Source organism: Staurois parvus, unplaced genomic scaffold (genome assembly GCF_062004578.1).
Source record: "Staurois parvus isolate SC_StPar_1 unplaced genomic scaffold, SC_StPar_1.0 ptg001328l, whole genome shotgun sequence".
Taxonomy (NCBI): domain Eukaryota; kingdom Metazoa; phylum Chordata; class Amphibia; order Anura; family Ranidae; genus Staurois; species Staurois parvus.
In genome coordinates this window covers 7,082,501-7,100,461 of record NW_028319124.1, presented here as the reverse complement: position 1 = coordinate 7,100,461, position 17,961 = coordinate 7,082,501, and the positions used below count along the sequence as shown (strand labels likewise).

At 45.5% G+C, this 17,961-nt stretch overlaps 1 protein-coding gene across 1 annotated transcript in view; it reads left to right on the top strand.

Annotated features, from left to right (window-relative positions):
• The first annotated feature begins 619 nt into the window (after positions 1 to 619).
• Positions 620 to 17,961, top strand: part of NDST1 (N-deacetylase and N-sulfotransferase 1) — a 184,907-nt gene continuing 167,565 nt past the window's right edge. Inside the window, exon 1 of the mRNA XM_089661331.1 lies at positions 620 to 768. The gene's annotated coding sequence lies outside the window, so the exon portion shown is untranslated. The remainder of the gene's footprint in view (positions 769 to 17,961) is intronic.

Below are 17,961 nucleotides of genomic sequence, written 5' to 3'. Positions count from 1 at the left end.
ACACAGGTTCCGTGGCTGATGAAGGTGGTTATTAAACTCACTTAGTGCCTTCTCTGCATTACATTAGCCACGGAACCGGTGTTTTTTGGTTGTAAAGGGATGAGGTGCGAACTGTACGCGCTGGGCGCAGACTTTACGACGCATTGAGGGGCAGCGAGGTGCGCATTTCTTCTGATGGAGCCCCGGGCACGTCCAGCACCCCCCGGAATTCTAAAGTAACCCACAAGACAAGGCGGCAAATAAGCCGAGGCGCAGTATTGTGCCCGCCCAGCTCCGCACACCCCGAATTGCATCAAACAGGCCCTGGAAAGGAATTGTTTTTTTTTTTTAACTTGGCGATGGCGGGGAAGTCAGACGGTCACAAAACTAAGGTCAAGCCGGTGACAGGGCCACACAGGGGGACAGGTAACCATATCCTCCCCGGCTAGGAATAGGCAGACTGTAGGTGACAGGGACTGTGACAGCTGGGACCACACTCTGCCACTGGGCCTCGCCTTAACCCGTTCAATGCCAGGCCGGGAGGGTAGCAGGCCTCTGGCAGACCACGGGTTAATGTGAATCAGCCTTTGTGAAGGGTTTGCTAACCTCCCCCCTCCTCCTCCTCGTCGTCGTCTCTCCTCCCCCTCTCTCCCTGCCTCCCCCCCTCCTCTCCCCTTCCCAGCCTGAGAACAGCTCTCTCCCTGCACAGGGACCGGGCTGGGGAGGCAGAGGGAGCACGGAAAGGCCGGGGATCGGGGGCCCACACCCCAACCACCATGACTAACACAGGTAAGAGGGGGGACGAGGCTGGGGCTGGACTCGGGTCGGCGATCACAGCAGATCTGGGTGTGTGTGGACCTGTGATCGCCTCTATGGAGTGTCCTGTATAGATCCTGGGATCACCCACAGACATCATGGTGTACACACACATAGACATGTAGATGGTGGCATGGAACAGATCAGTGTTGTGGCTGTGTGGATACATGTGCCTGGCTGTCTGACTCTGTAATTATGTGTGTCTGCACATCTCACAGCAATGTCAGTGGGCAGACAGGGGGTCCACGTGTGTCAGCACCCCTGGGGAGGTGTCAGGGGGGGCCTGTGGGCCATTGGGGTTCCCTCCAGGGGAAGAAAGTTCAGGCTGATGATCTGTGATTGGTGTGTGGGGGGATGGGGGATGCCCTGGAGCATTGCCTAGGTTGGAGCAGACAGGGCAGCAGGCCTGGAGGTAGAAGGATCATGTATGGGGCACTTCAAGTCAGCCTGCCAGAAGAGGAACATAGGAGCTGCCATTGCTGACTTGGATTTTTAAAGATGCAGGATCTGTCACACTGAGCTTGGATTCACTACTGAGAATTGAAACAAGCATGCAACCAGTGAAGTCGGCTCAGGTCAGTAACAGGAGCTCTCACACTGAACAATGGCAGCTCTCGTATTTCAGATCTCACTTTAAGGGTCACGTTACTTTTGTTGCGTTAAGACAACGGGATGTCCAATGCATGCGCAAATGTTGTAAAGTGCCGCACTTCTATGCACAGTACTGGTCTGCCATACATTGGGGAGTCCTGCACCGTTCAGTGTGTCTGGAGCCATGCACCACACCAACACGTTTTACAGTGGAACTTTATGACATTACTTAAAAATGGCAGGGTTTATTTTTGTTTACAAACTTTTATTATTGGAAAATGTTTTACATAATAACATGAGAGGTAACAGTTGTGATACATAACTATATCAATGGATACACGACAAATTTTGCAGCATTACAAAAAAAGAGGCAGGATTTTTAAAGGGTAAGTTCACACCATTTAGAAGAAAAAAAAAAATGCAGATCTTTTTTGTAGGTAAAAAAAGTGCGTTTAAACTTTTTTTTTTTTTCACTTGGAGCCTGTAAAGTTCTATGTGCTCGTACAGGCAGGCAGATGAATACTGACAGGCTCGTTTCATGTATGTGCGGGTGGTGCGGCTGCGGATCCGCATGAAAATCCGTGCAGCCGCACAGAGGACTGCGGACCCACGGGCGGGTGCCATTTTTTCTAATGGCACGCCGCCCGCACTGGAAAACGCAACCGTACTGGGAAGAAGTGCATGGACTTCTTCCCTGCGTGTCACGGGGTACGGGAGTCCATACAAATAAAAAGATTCTCGTGCCCATGCAAAACGCAGGCCGCACATATGTGAACCAGGGGTTAGAGGCAATGAACTACCACAGTGCTCAACAGTGCCATGGCTGTTCATTGAGAACTACAAAACAACAACTGCAAAAGATGTCCGTATTTGTAGTTTCCCATTCACAGAATTCTGTGAATGAATGAGGCAGCCAGGTGGGTGGAGTACTAGGCAGCTGAGTTTGTTTTTAAATTGTGACAACTAGCTTGGGAGAGAAGATCCCCTGCTAGCTGTCACAACAGGGGATTCGGGGGCGCGGGGCTACAGTAACACGTTACACCTTGAATATGGGTGTCACGTGGTACGAAAGTTGAACTTCTCCTTTAATGCAGAAGAGACATGCTATGGGGTTAAAGCTGAACTCTAAGAAATACACAAAACAGCATTTTGGTAGTCCCCCCCCCCCCCCCCCCCCCCCCCAGCACTGCGAGGGTTAAACACTTGCTAAGTCAAGGGCTAGAGGTATCGGGTGTACCATGTACTCTATTCCTCACTCGGTAGCATGCTGAAGCGAGGAAAAAGGTAAGTATTAGGGCTCATTTACATATGTGGCTACTATTACCACCCCACTGAAAAGCAATCCAAGGTGGAACTCTTTTCAGAGGGTGTTTGACAGATATTGGGAAGGCAAGATGATGAACAGTTAAAATACTGACCCACAGCACTGCAACTGTGTGGTTTCAGGGCAGTCATGGCCCAGCCCCATTCAGTTGACGCCCCACATTTTTAATTTTGGCGCAGGCATGTATACAGCTGCTGCATTTGTGTGTTTTAGGTGGTTGCTCGGGGGGAATAGGGGGAGCAGTAAAATCCTGAGGCTCAACAGCTTGCTTTTGTCACCTATGTGATTGACCTTTAACAGCTCACTCATCTACCGCTAGACTTCAGTTTTGAACTTCTGCTAGCCTATCAGTCACAATGGAATCCCTTTGTCAGTTTTTGTTACAAACACAGACTGATAACGTTCCTATAAATTCATGCAGAATGGTGGAATCTGGTGTAAAGGAGCTCAGCGCAATCCACACTTGAGAATTTAGAGCTGGAGCGTCCTTGTGTGGGCAAATAAAATGGGATAGTATTGGGGTTGGCAGGGTCAGCTCTCTCTGATAATTGGTTATGGGGGGATGCTGTTAAGCTGAGTTGGTCTTCTCTGATGATCAGTCCTGGATGGATGTTGCTGGAGTCCATCACACAATACCTGGTCATCATTTGAGCAGTCCAGCTCTGATATTTGCCTCCTGGAGGCTCTTGTTCAAACACGACCCTAAAGCTTCACTTCTTCCATCACTATCTATGTACTTTTGTTAAAATTTAAAAAAGACTTGGCGGGTGGGAGGATCTGGGACCTCAGGTGCTGACACCTCACCGCTACAGTCCCTGGGAAATATGAGAAGACTGCCAAGTCTCTGGTGTCCAAGCTGTGGCCTGAGGGCCACATGCAGCTCTTTGGTGTTTAACGTGAATGGGGGGAAATCAATAGGTTTCTCTCATTCAGCTTGTGAGACTATAAGAAAACTTAGTATATGGACAGCTTTTGGGTTTCAGTCTACAACGGTCTTCTGTAGAATTATGGGGGGCATACAAGTCAAATCGGGGCTTTTGAGTTTATATAATAAGAGAACAAGTTTCTAGGCGTGGAAACTGCTTTTATTTTTCGACATGCTCCCCTGCTACATTCATACACTTGTTCCAGTGTTTAATTAATGCTTGGAAAGCTTCGGCATAGAAAGATTTGTCAGAATGCCTGAACCATCCTAGGACAGCCTGCTGCACTTCCTCATCATTGTGTCCACCGTTCCCACAGAAAGATTTGTGTCTTGTGCAATTTCACGACAGGTGTTGCGTCGATTATACAGGATCAGGCGTTCCACACGCTGAATATTCACAGGAATGACTACTGTGAGCTGGGAACCACCATGGCCAGGATCGTCACTGACGGACGTACGGCCATCTTTGAAATGTTTACACCATTCAAATGTCTTATTGCGGCTGAGTGTCTCATCACCGTACTGTGCTTGAAATCTTCTGTAGATATTCACAGGTTTTATGCCTTCGTTCACAAGACACTCCATCACCACACGCTGTTCCACGCATGCGCTGACACTGTTGTCTGCCATCTTGATTAATGGTCTCTGGACTGGTTGGTGACATGTGCACCGCCTATCAGTAATAGGACACACTTGCCACTTACTACTGCGAGTAGTACCTCCACACTAGCATCCCTTTTTATACCTGTGAAAATAAAAGTCCTGGTTTGACTTGAACACCCCTTGTTTATAGAATAAGTATTTTATGTGGTGCTTTGATGACCTCAGGGGCCACATTTGAGGCTCCTTGTACTTTTGTGAGTTGACAGCCACAGGGGCGGACTGACCATTTGGAAACTCGGGCACTGCCCGGGGTCAGTAGGGGGCCCCATGAGATGCCCCTGGTACCTTTTCCTTGGCTTTTTTGAGTTTGGGCAAGGACACGGATCCCATGATCCCCTATTGCCCGGGGGCCCCATGAGTTGTCAGTCCACCCCTGGACAGCCACTGTTGTAGGTGGTTCAGCCTGCCAAGATTTACTTAAAGCTGGCCATACACTAGATTTTTCTTCAAAAACTTTGGTTCTAGGAATGTTCGTTTTGATTTTCTAATCGTTGGTGGGGTAAAATTGGTGAATTTGGACCGCATTGACAAGAACATATGTAGAAGCAGGATGGAAAATTTTTCTTCAACAAAAGAATTTCTAGCAGTGTATATGGTTTTTCATTTGGGAAAGTCCATTCATTCCAAAATCGAATGTTAAAAGCAAACTTTTTTAAAGTACTTTTGGACACTTGTAAAGTCGTTAAATGTACTGATGAGAATGTTCATATGACACCTACCAGTGTATGGCTAGCTTAATATTGAAATTTCAGTTATGGGTGGTCTGATACTTTTAAAGCCGAAATAAACTTCCACATAAGAAAAAAAATGGCCCCGGGAGCATTATGCCACAGTGTACTAGTATCCACAGCATATTAACACTTTATGGAAGACCTACATTTTAGGCGATCACTTCTAGCTCTGCGATGTCAGCAGTCTTGTCTGTCACAGGTACTTCCATCTTCTCCCAGCTGTCTGGGTTTGGAAGGGCCATGCTGTAAATGTATGCTATGCTGTACATGCGTGGCTCAGTGTATACAAACGCTGACAGGCAATGAGAAGAGCTTATGACAGAGAAGACCAATAGGGTCTCTTTTGACATTAAAATCTCACCTGTCAGTTTTTTTTTTTAATTACCCTTTAAAGTGGTTGTAAACCTCAGACATGAAACATGAGCGAAGCATATCCCTCTATAGTGTGTACTTGTCTCAATCCAGAGCACTAGGTGCAATTGCTCTCTACTGCCCCGTTCCTCTGCTATTCGCATTGGTAACGTCTGTCAAGAGATAATAGGTGATGGAAGGGACCTCCAGCAGACTGACAGCCTGAGTTCTTTACTGGTGTGCTGTGTGGAAGGGGTTATTATTATTATTATTATTATTATACAGGATTTATATAGCGCCAACAGTTTGCTCAGCACTTTACAATATAAAGAGAGACAATACAGCAACAATACAGTTCAATACAAGAGGGATAGGAGGGCCCTGCTCCTTGGAGCTTACAATCTAGGGGGGTTGTGTCCTTTCCTTCCAATCAGCTCTCAGAACTCTCTTCACTGAGCTCTGCAGAGTGTAATTCAGCACTCCACCCCCTTTTTTCCGAAAGCTCAGACAAGCTTTATAAATTCTGTACTTTGAGCCGATGTAGAGAAGAGAATACTGCAGATGTACAGGTACAACTTATTTAGGAGGATTTGTTTAATCTCTGTGTATAACCTGAGGCTAGTCACTTCACTGGGTATATGTGAGGGTTTCCAACCACTTTTACTCATACTAAAACGCATGTATGTTGCGTACGTTGTATAGGGGGTGGTGCAATGCTGTTGTTACAATGCATCATTCTGTTTTTTTTCTTTTCTTTTTCTTGAAGTGTCATAGAATGAGACTTCATTCAAGTCTGTGCATTGCAGCTTGTTGCAACAATATAGGGTGCAGTATTTTGCACTGCGTAAATATGTAATGCAGCACACCTCAGCGCAGTGTAAAAGGGCACATAGAAAACACTCGTTCTTGGTGCCTCTGCTACGTTGAGCCTGCAGCTTGATAAATATGATGTAAGGGAAGTTCTGCTTTTATTTGACAACACAAAAGGCAGTTAAACTATCAATGCTTGTGTCTGCTTTGTGTATTCTGTCCATGGTAAGCAGCCTGTGGGTCGGGAATGAAAAGCTGACCGAAGATTTTATAAGGTTCACAGGCAGCTGCAGAATGATGTTCGCTCGTTGTATGAGCATATATATATATGTGCTTAGCTGATGCCTCTGAGCTGGGCATGTGTTGGCTCGACTACAGTTCTTTGGCTGAAATAAGCAATCCCAACTGTGTGTGTACTGATTGAACTCGGTGGTTGCCGGTCTGAAAATCAGCAATCATCTTATGTCTGTGTAGTGTTAGTGGTCAGATTCAGAGTTTTTAGGTGACTATTGATGGTAATACTTTATTTTTGCTGTATAAGGAACATCCCTTAGTCTCCATTCACACTATTGCGACTTACAGTGAGACTTTGCCAGGCAACTTTCTGGTGACTTGAGTACTATGATGCGACTTTCATTGAATGCCTGCGTAATCTTCCTGTAATGTCGGATCCAAATCACATCAATATATACTATATTGCCAAAAGTATTGGGACACCCCTCCAAATCATTAGATTCAGGTGTTCCAATCACCTCCATGATCACAGGTGTATAAAATCAAGCACCTAGGCATGCAGACTGCTTCTACAAACATCTGTGAAAGAATGGGTCGCTCTCAGGAGCTCAGTGAATTCCAGCGTGGTACTGTGATAGGTTGCCATCTGTGCAATAAGTCCATCCGTGAAATTTCCTTGCTACTAAATATTCCACGACAGGAGCGGACTGACAACTCATGGGGCCCCTGGGCATTAGGGGATCATGGACCCCCTGTGTCCTTGCCCAAACTCAAAAAGTGGTAGGCCACGTAAAATGACAGAGCGGAGTCAGCGCATGTTGAAGTTGCCAACTGTCTGCAGAGTCAATAGCTAAAGACCTTCAAACTTCATGTGGCCTTCAGATTAGCACAACAACAGTGTGTAGAGAGCTTCATTGAATGAATTTCCATTGCCGAGCAGCTGCATCCAAGCCTTACATCACCAAGTGCAATGCAAAGCATCGGATGCAGTGGTGTAAAGCATGCCGCCACTGGACTCGAGCAGTGGAGATATGTTCTCTGGAGTGACAAATCACACTTTCCTGTCTGGGTTTGGCGGTTGCCAAATGGTAAATGCCTGACTGCATTGTGCCAAGTGTAAAGTTTGGTGGAGGGGGATTATGGTGTGGGGTTGTTTTTCAGGGGTTGGGCTTTGCCCCTTAGTTCCAGTGAAGGGAACTCTTAAGTTGTCAGCATACCAAGACATTTTGGACAATTTCATGCTACCAATGTTGGAATAGGGATGGCCCCTTCCTGTTCCAACATGACTGCACACCAGTGCACAAAGCAAGGTCCATAAAGACATGGATGAGCGAGCTTTGGGTGGAGGAATTTGACTGGCCTGCACCCCGATAGAACACCTTTCGGGATGAATTAGAGTGGAGACTGCAAGCCAGGCTTTCTTGTTGGACATCATTGCCTGACCTTCTGGAAGAATGGTCAAACATTCCCATAGACACACTCCTAAACCTTGTGGGACGGCCTTCCCAGAAGAGTTGAAGTTGTTACAGCTGCAAAGGGTGGGCCAACTCAATATTGAACCCTACGGACTAAGACTGGGATAGCATTAAATTCATGTGTGTGGAAAGGCCGGCCGACCAATACTTTTGGCAATATAGTGTAGATGAGGATCCAACTTGGAGGCGACTTCCATTAAAGTCTTTCGGCACAAATCGGATACAAGTTGCCTTGAAGTAGTACAGGAACCTTTTTTAAAGTCGGAGCGACTTCAGTAGTGCTGATTAAAACCGCTCCCATTGACTAACATGGGATTTCACATGTCATGTGACTCGAGGTCTCACAAGTCGGATCTCAAGTCGCGGCAGTGTGAACCGAACCTTGGTGTTGACATTGTGTTACATTGCTGGGTGAGTTAGGGCCTATTCACATCTGTATATGAAGGAGCTCTGAGGTTACCATTGTTTTAAATGGTGCTTTCACATCCGTGTAATATTCATGGCTGAAAAAGTTCATGTATGTCTATGAGCTAAGGGTTCTTGTCAGACCTGTGCGCTCTGGAGTGTTGCATTAATGTACATGCAATGACGTGCATTGTGTTAGAGCAGCTTATCCATTTCAATGGGTGCCAACACCAGAATGGACAAGAATATGTAGCTGCAGCAGGGAAGCGCTAGAGATGTTGTGAGATGGGCAGCCACACCTGGGAAGCACTAGTAATGTAGTGGCCTGGGCAGCCACACCTGGGAAGCACTAGTGATGGAGTGGCCAGGGGAGCCGCGCACTAGTGATGGAGTGGCCAGGGGAGCCGCGCACTAGTGATGGAGTGGCCAGGGGAGCCGCGCACTAGTGATGGAGTGGCCAGGGGAGGCGCGCACTAGTGATGGAGTGGCCAGGGGAGGCGCGCACTAGTGATGGAGTGGCCAGGGGAGGCGCGCACTAGTGATGGAGTGGCCAGGGGAGGCGCGCACTAGTGATGGAGTGGCCAGGGGAGGCGCGCACTAGTGATGGAGTGGCCAGGGGAGGCGCGCACTAGTGATGGAGTGGCCAGGGGAGGCGCGCACTAGTGATGGAGTGGCCAGGGGAGGCGCGCACTAGTGATGGAGTGGCCAGGGGAGGCGCGCACTAGTGATGGAGTGGCCAGGGGAGGCGCGCACTAGTGATGGAGTGGCCAGGGGAGGCGCGCACTAGTGATGGAGTGGCCAGGGGAGGCGCGCACTAGTGATGGAGTGGCCAGGGGAGGCGCGCACTAGTGATGGAGTGGCCAGGGGAGGCGCGCACTAGTGATGGAGTGGCCAGGGGAGGCGCGCACTAGTGATGGAGTGGCCAGGGGAGGCGCGCACTAGTGATGGAGTGGCCAGGGGAGGCGCGCACTAGTGATGGAGTAGGCTGGATGTGCCACATCAGGGAAGCACTAGTGATGTATCGAGATAGGGAAGCACTAGTGATCTAGTCAGCTGGGAAAGCCACAACAGGGATGTCTTAGTAATGTAGTCTGCTCTTGAAAACCACAGCAGGAAAGCACTAGTAAGGAAGTCGGCTAGGGAAGCTGCAGTAGGGATGTATCAAGCTAGGGAAGCACTATTGACGTAGTGGGCTGGGGAAACCACAGCAGGGAAGTAGTAGTGGGCTAGGGAAGCACTAGTAATATAATCAACTGGAAAGCCTCACCAGGAAAGCACTAGGGACGTATTGATGTACGGGAGCACTAGTGATGTAGTTGGCTGGGGTCAGCAGGGAAGAAGTAGTGATGTAGTTGGCTGGGGTCAGCAGGGAAGCAGTAGTGATGTAGTGGGCTGGGGAAGCCAAAGCAGGGAAGCAGTAATGGGCTAGGGAAGCAGTAGCGATGTAGTGGGCTGGGGAAGCCAAAGCAGGGAAGCAGTAATGGGCTAGGGAAGCCAAAGCAGGGAAGCAGTAGCGATGTAGTGGGCTGGGGAAGCCAAAGCAGGGAAGCAGTAATGGGCTAGGGAAATCAAAGCAGAGAAGCAGTAGTGGGCTGGGGAAGCCAAAGCAGGGAAGCAGTAATGGGCTAGGGAAGTCAAAGCAGGGAAGCAGTAATGGGCTAGGGAAGTCAAAGCAGGGAAGCAGTAATGGGCTAGGGAAGTCAAAGCAGGGAAGCAGTAATGGGCTAGGGAAGTCAAAGCAGGGAAGCAGTAAGTGATGTAGCAGTTGGAGGACCCATAGCATGAACACACTTGTTACATGGTGGGGGTAGGGGCAGAGGCAAGGACAAATGAGAGTTGCAGCTTCATAGGGGGGTACAGGGCACATAAGGGAGATGCAGGCATCTGAAACCTGGAAGTCTGCGAGACAATTTTGGTTGCATGCAAGGGAGTCTGATAATGTCATCATTATACATGTAATTGGTGAGCAGTGTCTTGTTAGATCGCAGATGTCTTCTATGTTGTCCTCCTTTAGTAAATCACTTTCAGAATAAGGTAAAACGGTACATACAGGTGGGTCAGAAAAATTCCTTTCATTTAGAACTCTTGAATTCATCTTTTGGCAAGTGCTGGTCATGTGACCAAATGCCATAATTTAGACTTGTGACCTCATTGGAAGGAGATGATCTTATTCCAGGCTGAGTCTGAGCGGGATGTTCTGTGCGATAGCCATTCCTCCAAGGCGCTCGTGATCAGATGCTGGCATTTGGCCATGTGACCAGCATTGTTGGGAAATTAAAACATATCTAAATGCTAGCAACTTCTCTTATTTGGTCCCTTTTTGTTCTGTTACATGTACCAGCTAATAGTGGGGCTTATTTACTAAAGCTGGAGAGTGCAAAATCAGGCTCACTTCTGCATGGAAACCAATCCGCTTCCAGGTTTTCTTGCCAAAGCTTAATTGAACAAAGTGAGGTCAGAAGCTGATTGGTTTTTATGCAGAAGTGAACCTGATTTTGCACTTTCTAGCTTCACCCTAGGTTCACACCTAAGCGTTTTCCACAGCGTTTTGGAGAAACGCACTACAGTCCATTTACCATGATTTTCTATGGGACACTTTCACATCTCCACGTTTTCTGGACAGGGTCAGGGACTTTTTTTTTTTTTTTTAACGCAAAAATCTGCATTTTTAGTTCTATAGACGTTATTGGAAACTCTGCAGCACGCTGATGCATTTTAGATCTGCCCAGCAACAAGGAAAAAAAACGCGGCAAAACGCACCCCAAAATGCAGTGCAGAAATAGATCAAACACAAACTGCATAGGTGTGAACCTAGCCTTCATAAGTAAACCCCAGTGTCACCAAGCTGATGGTGCTATCCTATGTGCCCATGCACACTATTTACACAGAGGTGTATTGCTGCATATTGGTTTAACAAATATTTATGTATTTATCTTATGTGTTTTATGTCACATGCTTATATATATTTATTTATTTAATTGTTTATTTATTTTTTAAAAATTTGTATTTATTTTTTAATTATATTTATTTATTTTTATTTAGTTTGGCTGGCAGGGCAGTGCCACATACATCTTTCTATATGTGCACAGTATTTTATGCTAGAAGCGTTTTTCAAGCTTCAGGCTCCATGCACACAAGCATGTATTTTTTGTGTGTTTTGGTTTTTTTAAGCACCAAAAACGCTGGATAAAAAACGCTGTAACAGCATTTTTTAGAAGCGTTTAGGATCGTTAGCGCTTTTTTAGCATTTTTTACAGTACATGTAGGAAAAAAAAGAAAATAGCTGTTAGGAGCGTTATAGTTATGTTTAGGAGCGTTCAGTGTTGTGGTTTTTTTTTTCCCTGCTCCTAAACACTGAAGCTTGAAAAATGCTACTAGCCAGAAATAGTGTGCATGGACACATAGAAAAAATGCTGATAAGAGCTCCTAGGAGTTTAATAAAACACTAGTGTGCAGTGTTTAGGAGCAGAAAAAAAATAGTTTTTGTACAGTTATTCGGAGCCTTTTTTCCCATCAGAAAAAAAAACTGCTAAATGCTACTAAAATGCTTTTAACCGCCTCCCGCCCGCCATATAGTCCAATGACGGACACAAGGTGGTTCTCTCGTTCTGGGAGGACGTCATATGACGTCCTCCCATTCTCACTGCGCATGCGTGGCTCAGGGAGCGCACAGCGCGGTGATCGGCGGTGCGCTGTGTCCCTCGCACACAGCGGATCACCGATCCACGGAAAGAGCCGAAGATGTCGGCTCGGTCATGTGATCAACTGTGTCCAATCACAGCCGATCACATGTAAACAGGGAAATGCCAGTTATCGGCATTTCTCTCCACTCGAGCTGTCACACGTACAGCTCAAGAGGAGAGCTGGTAATCGGCATTCCGCGAAGGGCACATGTACACTGATCATAAGGACACTGATGATCAGTGTGCCCTGTTGATCAGTGTGGCCCCAGAAGTGTCACCTGTCAGTGTCCATCAGTGCTGAACAGTGCCACATATCAATGCCACATATCAGTGCCTACCAGTGCACATTAATGCCACATATCAGTGCCCATCTGAGCTGCCTTTTAGTGCCACTTGTCAGTGCTGTCAGTCAGTGCCGCCTATTAGTGCTACCAGTCAGTGCCGCCTAACAGTGCCAGTCAGTGCCATATATCAGTGCTGCCTTTCAGTGCCCATCAGTGATGCCTGTCAATTCCCATCAGTGCCACCTACCAGTGCCTCCTCATCAATGCCACCTCTCAGTGTCCATCAGTGCAGCCTCATTAGCGCACATCAGTGAAGGAGAAAAATCACTTATTTACAAAATTTTATAACAAAACTAAAACTTTTTTTTTCAAAATTTTCAGTGGTTTTTGGTTTGTTTAAGAAAAAATAAACTCAGAGGTGATTAAATACCACCAAAATAAAGCTGTTACAAAAAAATTATAATTTCATATGGGTACAGTGTTGCATGACCGCGCAATTGGCATTCAAAGTGTGACAGCGCTGAGAGCTGGAAATTGGCCTGGACAGGAAGGGGGTAGAAGTGCCCTGTGGGCAAGTGGTTAATAACTTTTTTTTTTTTTTGTTTCTGCATGTGCTGTAAAAATGCTAATAAAATGCTAATGCTCCTAAACGTTACTAAAATGCTACTACAAGCTGGCACAAAACCACGATTATCAACATTTTTCATCCAGTATTTCTTTCTTGTGGTTTTTTTTTTTTTTGAGATTCTAAAAAACAAGGGGGCCATGGTACATTACAGTGTAAATCCAGTTTAAAAGGATTGACTTATTTGGTCAACAGATTGTTGGCCTGGCTGGTCTCCCATGTTGCTATGTTGGCGGCCCAGTAAAAGAAACCAATAAGACAGATATCACTGCTTTCCACCCGGAGGCTGTTTCGAGTTACAGAATGCTGGTTGAATAAAACCTGTTTACCATTATCATTTAAAGTGAAAGTAAAACAAAATCCCAAATTTTGGGTTCTCTTAAGAAAAGTAATAGAGGTAAAATCTTCCAATGGGGACCTGGGGATCCCCGAAGCATTCCCTTAACCACTTTCCCTCCAGAGGATTTACCCCCCCCCCCTTCCTGACCAGGCCTTTTTCGCGCTACAGCGCTGCGTTGCTTTAACTGACAATTGTGCGGTCATGCAACACTGCACCCAAATTAAATTTGTCCTTTTTTTTCCTCACAAGTAGAACTTTCTTTCGGTGGTATTTGATCACCTCTGCGTATTTTATTTTTTGCACTATAAACAAAAAATCCTGACAATTAAAAAAAACAAAATTATTGTTGACTACCTGCTGTAAAACATGTCCAGTAAAAAAATAAATGTGAAAAAAAATCAAATTTAGTCCAAAATTTTTCTGCTACATGTCTTTGCTAAAAAAAAACCAAAAAACAATATGTGTAAATTAATTGGTTTTCTTGAAAATTATAGTGTCTACAAATGGCAGTATATGCACTGGAATTTTTTTTTTTTTATACCAGTTATGGCGGCGATCAATGACTTATAGCGGGACTGCGGCAGGCTTTCTGACACTGGGGGGGAACTGGCTAACTGCTACTGACAACCCCAGTGACAGTGATCAGTGCTAATAAAATGCACTGACACTGTACTAGTGACACTGGGCCGGAAGGGATTAACATCTGGGGTGATCAAAGGGTTAACTGTGTGTTGTTTTATTATGTGTGCTGTGTGTTTTACTACGGAAACATACTGCAAAACAGCATGTCGGTGCTGACAGGGGAGAGATCTGTGGTGTTGACATACAGACCTCTCCCCTGTCATTGTTCCTTGGCAATCTCTGGGTGCGGGGGTAAATCTCCAGCCGGGACCTGGTGATTGACAGCTGTAGCCGCCAGTGGAGGTGTGGGGAGGGCGACTCACGCTCCCTATCCGGAAATGCTAAATTGTGTGTGTGTGTGTGTGTGTGTGTGTGTGTGTGTGTGTGTGTGAATTTGCGCAGCCCTGCCGCCCTGTAGCAGTAGTTCTGCTATAGGGTGGTGGGAAACTAGTTCATTTGCCGGGATTTCCTCTCACTTCCTGTCTTGGCTGTGGGATAGGAAGTGAAGGGAAATCTCCATGATGGGACACAGATGACAAAAAATAAACAGGTGTTGTGCCCCTCTCTTGTTCCATCCAAAATACGTACAAAATACGGCCATTTACGTACCTCATGAAGTCTGACTGGAATACTCCCAGGATGTTGCTAAGTGAGGCCTAGTCATTGCTGCTCACCTTCACCATCACAGGAGTCAGCTTTTTCTGTGAATCAAAGCCCCTAATGTGCTCTTTCTCTCCCTTGATGTAGTAGCTCTGAGCTCAGTGTCTGAGGCTCCATTCACACTAAGCTTGAGCATTTTTTCAGGCGGTTTATTTATTTTTTGAGGTGTCTGAGCGTTTCTTTGAGCAGATTTGCAAATATTATAGGTGTTTTTTCAGGCGTTTTTCATTTAGGCGTCTTTGCTTTGGGCAATGGAAATAGCTGCTGTTTGAGCTGAAAAAAGCTTGAAAAAACACTTGAGAAAAATGCTCAATCCCACTGCTCAGGTGTTTCCCAGTCAAGTCTATGGGGACAAGACTCTCAGATCTGCCTGACAAGTAGCACAAGTACTTTTTTGAGTGGCAGGCATTTTGGTACAGGCAACAGAACGCTCAAGCGTGAACAGGGTCCATTGGAAATAATGGGATTTTATTTGTTGAGCGTTTTTGAGTCTCGAGCTTCGAGCTGAAAAACGCTCAAGTGTGAATGGGGACGGAGGTTAGCCTAGCAACGCCCTGGGAGTTTTGCAGTCAGACTTCAGGAGGTATGTAAATGGCCTACACCTATAACAGTTTAGTCAGAGCTGCACAGTTTATGTACAGACATCCCTTATCTGCATAGGCAGCTTTTTTTTTGGTAAAGGTGAACCATCCCTTTAACCACTTCAAGTCCGGACACGTTTACCCCCTTCCTGTCCAGGCCAATTTTCAGCTTTCAGCGCTATCACACTTTGAATGACAATTGCGCGGTCATGCAACACTGTACCCATATGAATTTTTTTAGCATTTTTTTGAAACAGATAAAGCTTTATTTTGGTGGTATTTATTCACCACTGGGATTTTTATTTTTGTTTGCTATGTAAATGAAATAGTCCAAAAATTTTGAAAAGTGTTTTTCTTATAAAATTTTGCACATAATATTTCATCATAAATCTTGGCCAAAATTTATTCCGTTATCTTTTTAGTTAAAAAAAATAACCCAAATTGGTTTATAACAAAAAATAATTTTTAAACTTTTTTTTTTTACTTTTTATTTTTTTATATTATTTATTTATTTTTTTACATACTGTCACCCTAGCAGTACAGTGTCACCATGGTGACGCTGTACTACTTGTGGGGGGTGATGAAGATTTTTTTTTTTTTTTACACTGATTACTTTTACACCCATAAAGGCTGTAAAAGCAATAATTTCTCCTTCTCTCTGGCTGCATTCTTGCAGCCATTGAAAACTACTGTGTGAGCTGTGATTGGTCACAGCTTGTCACATGGTACAAGGCTGTTGTGAATAGCCTTGTACCATGAGACCTCTGTGATCCTTCACAGATTTCACACGTAGTAAGCAGTGATGTCACAAGTGACATATTGCTTACTACTCTGCATGTGATCACTGATTGGCCAATCAGTGATCACATGATTGGGACCTCGCAGAGAGGTCCCGTCCGATCAGTGTTCCACTGTGTCCGGAGGTCACGGCGGGCACCGAATCGCGGTGCTGCACGCTCCCAGGGAGCGTGCACAAGCAGGGTGCGGGGAGGCTGTTTATAAACGGCCAACCGACCCTGCACTGTCGCCGTCCGGCCGTTTATATACAATGACCGGACGGGAAGTGGTTAAAGACTTAGATCACTGTTTTCACCATGTTTCATGGTACCCCCACATTTAGGGGTCATGGCCACATTTTCCACCTACCTGGATTGTGGGGTGCTTCTCCATAGAGCTTCCTTTTTTTATTTTCTTTATTTTAACCAATTGCGGACCGCCCAGTGCAGTTTTACTGCGGCAGAGTGGCCCCATTGCACCAGATCACATACTTGTACATGATCCGGCATTTCCAGATAGGGAGTGCGCGCCCACGGCCCGATCCGTGCTATCATTTGCTACAGCACAAGTTGGGCAGCAGGCACCGGTCAATGATTTATGTTCGCGACCTTCTGATCGGCATAGAGAATGATAGTACAGAGCCCGTGTTTACTAACAACACAGAACTCTGTAAGGAGAGAAGTGATGTGGCTGTCATTTAATCCTTGCAAATTGGGGAGATGATACAGTCACATCACTTAGTAAAAGCTCAATCGAAAACATTGTCCGTTCTGTAATCCATGGTGGCACCAATGATTTAGAAAATCGGTCATTTTTCACAAATTTTCCAGCATGCCCGATAAACAAAATCGGGAGGAACCACAAAAATCGGCCAGTGCCATTGCCCCACTAACAGAGCAAAAATCGGCCGATTATTCTTGGGTCCGATTTTCGAATGAAAAATCGTCCAAAAATTGACCCATATATGGCCGGCCTATGGCATACATTTTACCCCTTGGATTGCTCCTAGATGTTAACCCCTTCGCAGCCAGTGTCATTAGTACAGGGACCATGTATACCATTAGTACTGATCACTGTATTAGGCCTCAGGCACACTGGATGTTATAAGAATGCCAGTAGCGATAGCTGTACAATGCTGCATTTGTGTTGTTTGCATTACCATTTTTTTAGTGTTTGTGTTTTTTTTTGTTTTTGTTTTTTAGCAAAACTATACTCCCACAAAAGCTTGAGGCGTTAAAATGCTCATAATCGCTGGTTAGACGTTTTTTCAGCATTAGAGCATTTTTACAAGTGGTGCACCGAAATGAAAATTCATGTGCCGAAACCGAAAATCCAAAATGCACTTGGCCGAAAACCGAAACTGAAATACGCAATTTTTAAAAACAAATATATATTTTTTGGAAACACATACACTTTGATTAAAAAAATATATATACCCCAATTGTTTTGTAAAATATGTAAGAGGATGTCACGGCGAGTAAATAGATACTGAACATGTCACGCTTTAAAATTGGGCCCGATCGTGGAATGGCGTGAAACTGCGGTGCTTAAAAATCTCTATGGGTGATGCTTTAAAAATGTCTACAGGTTAGCAGTGTAAAGTTACAGAAGAGGTCTAGTGTGAGAATTATTGCTCTGACGTTCGTGGCGATACCTCATGTGTGTGGTTTGAACACAATTTACATATGTGGGCATGGCCTACATATGCATTCACCACGGGGGGATGGCGGCACTTTAAACTTTAAAAAAAAAAATGTATTTAATGTTTTTTGGGGGGGGGGTTTGCACGGTTTCTTTAAAAAAAAAAAATTGTAATCACTTTTATTCTTATCACAAGAAATGCATGTATCCCCTATGATAGAAATAATTAGTGACGGGTCCTCTTTATGGAGACATCAGGGGTCAATAAGACCCCACATCTCTCCTCTGCAATGTAAAGCATTGGATCAAAAAAAGCATTGATGTAGTGCTTTAAAAAAAAAAATTGGCTGGAACCGGAAGTGACATCGCTCCGGTCCTCCAAGGGCATAGAGATGTGTGGCGGCCATCTTTCCTTCTCTCATCTCTATGCCCGACGCCGGGATCG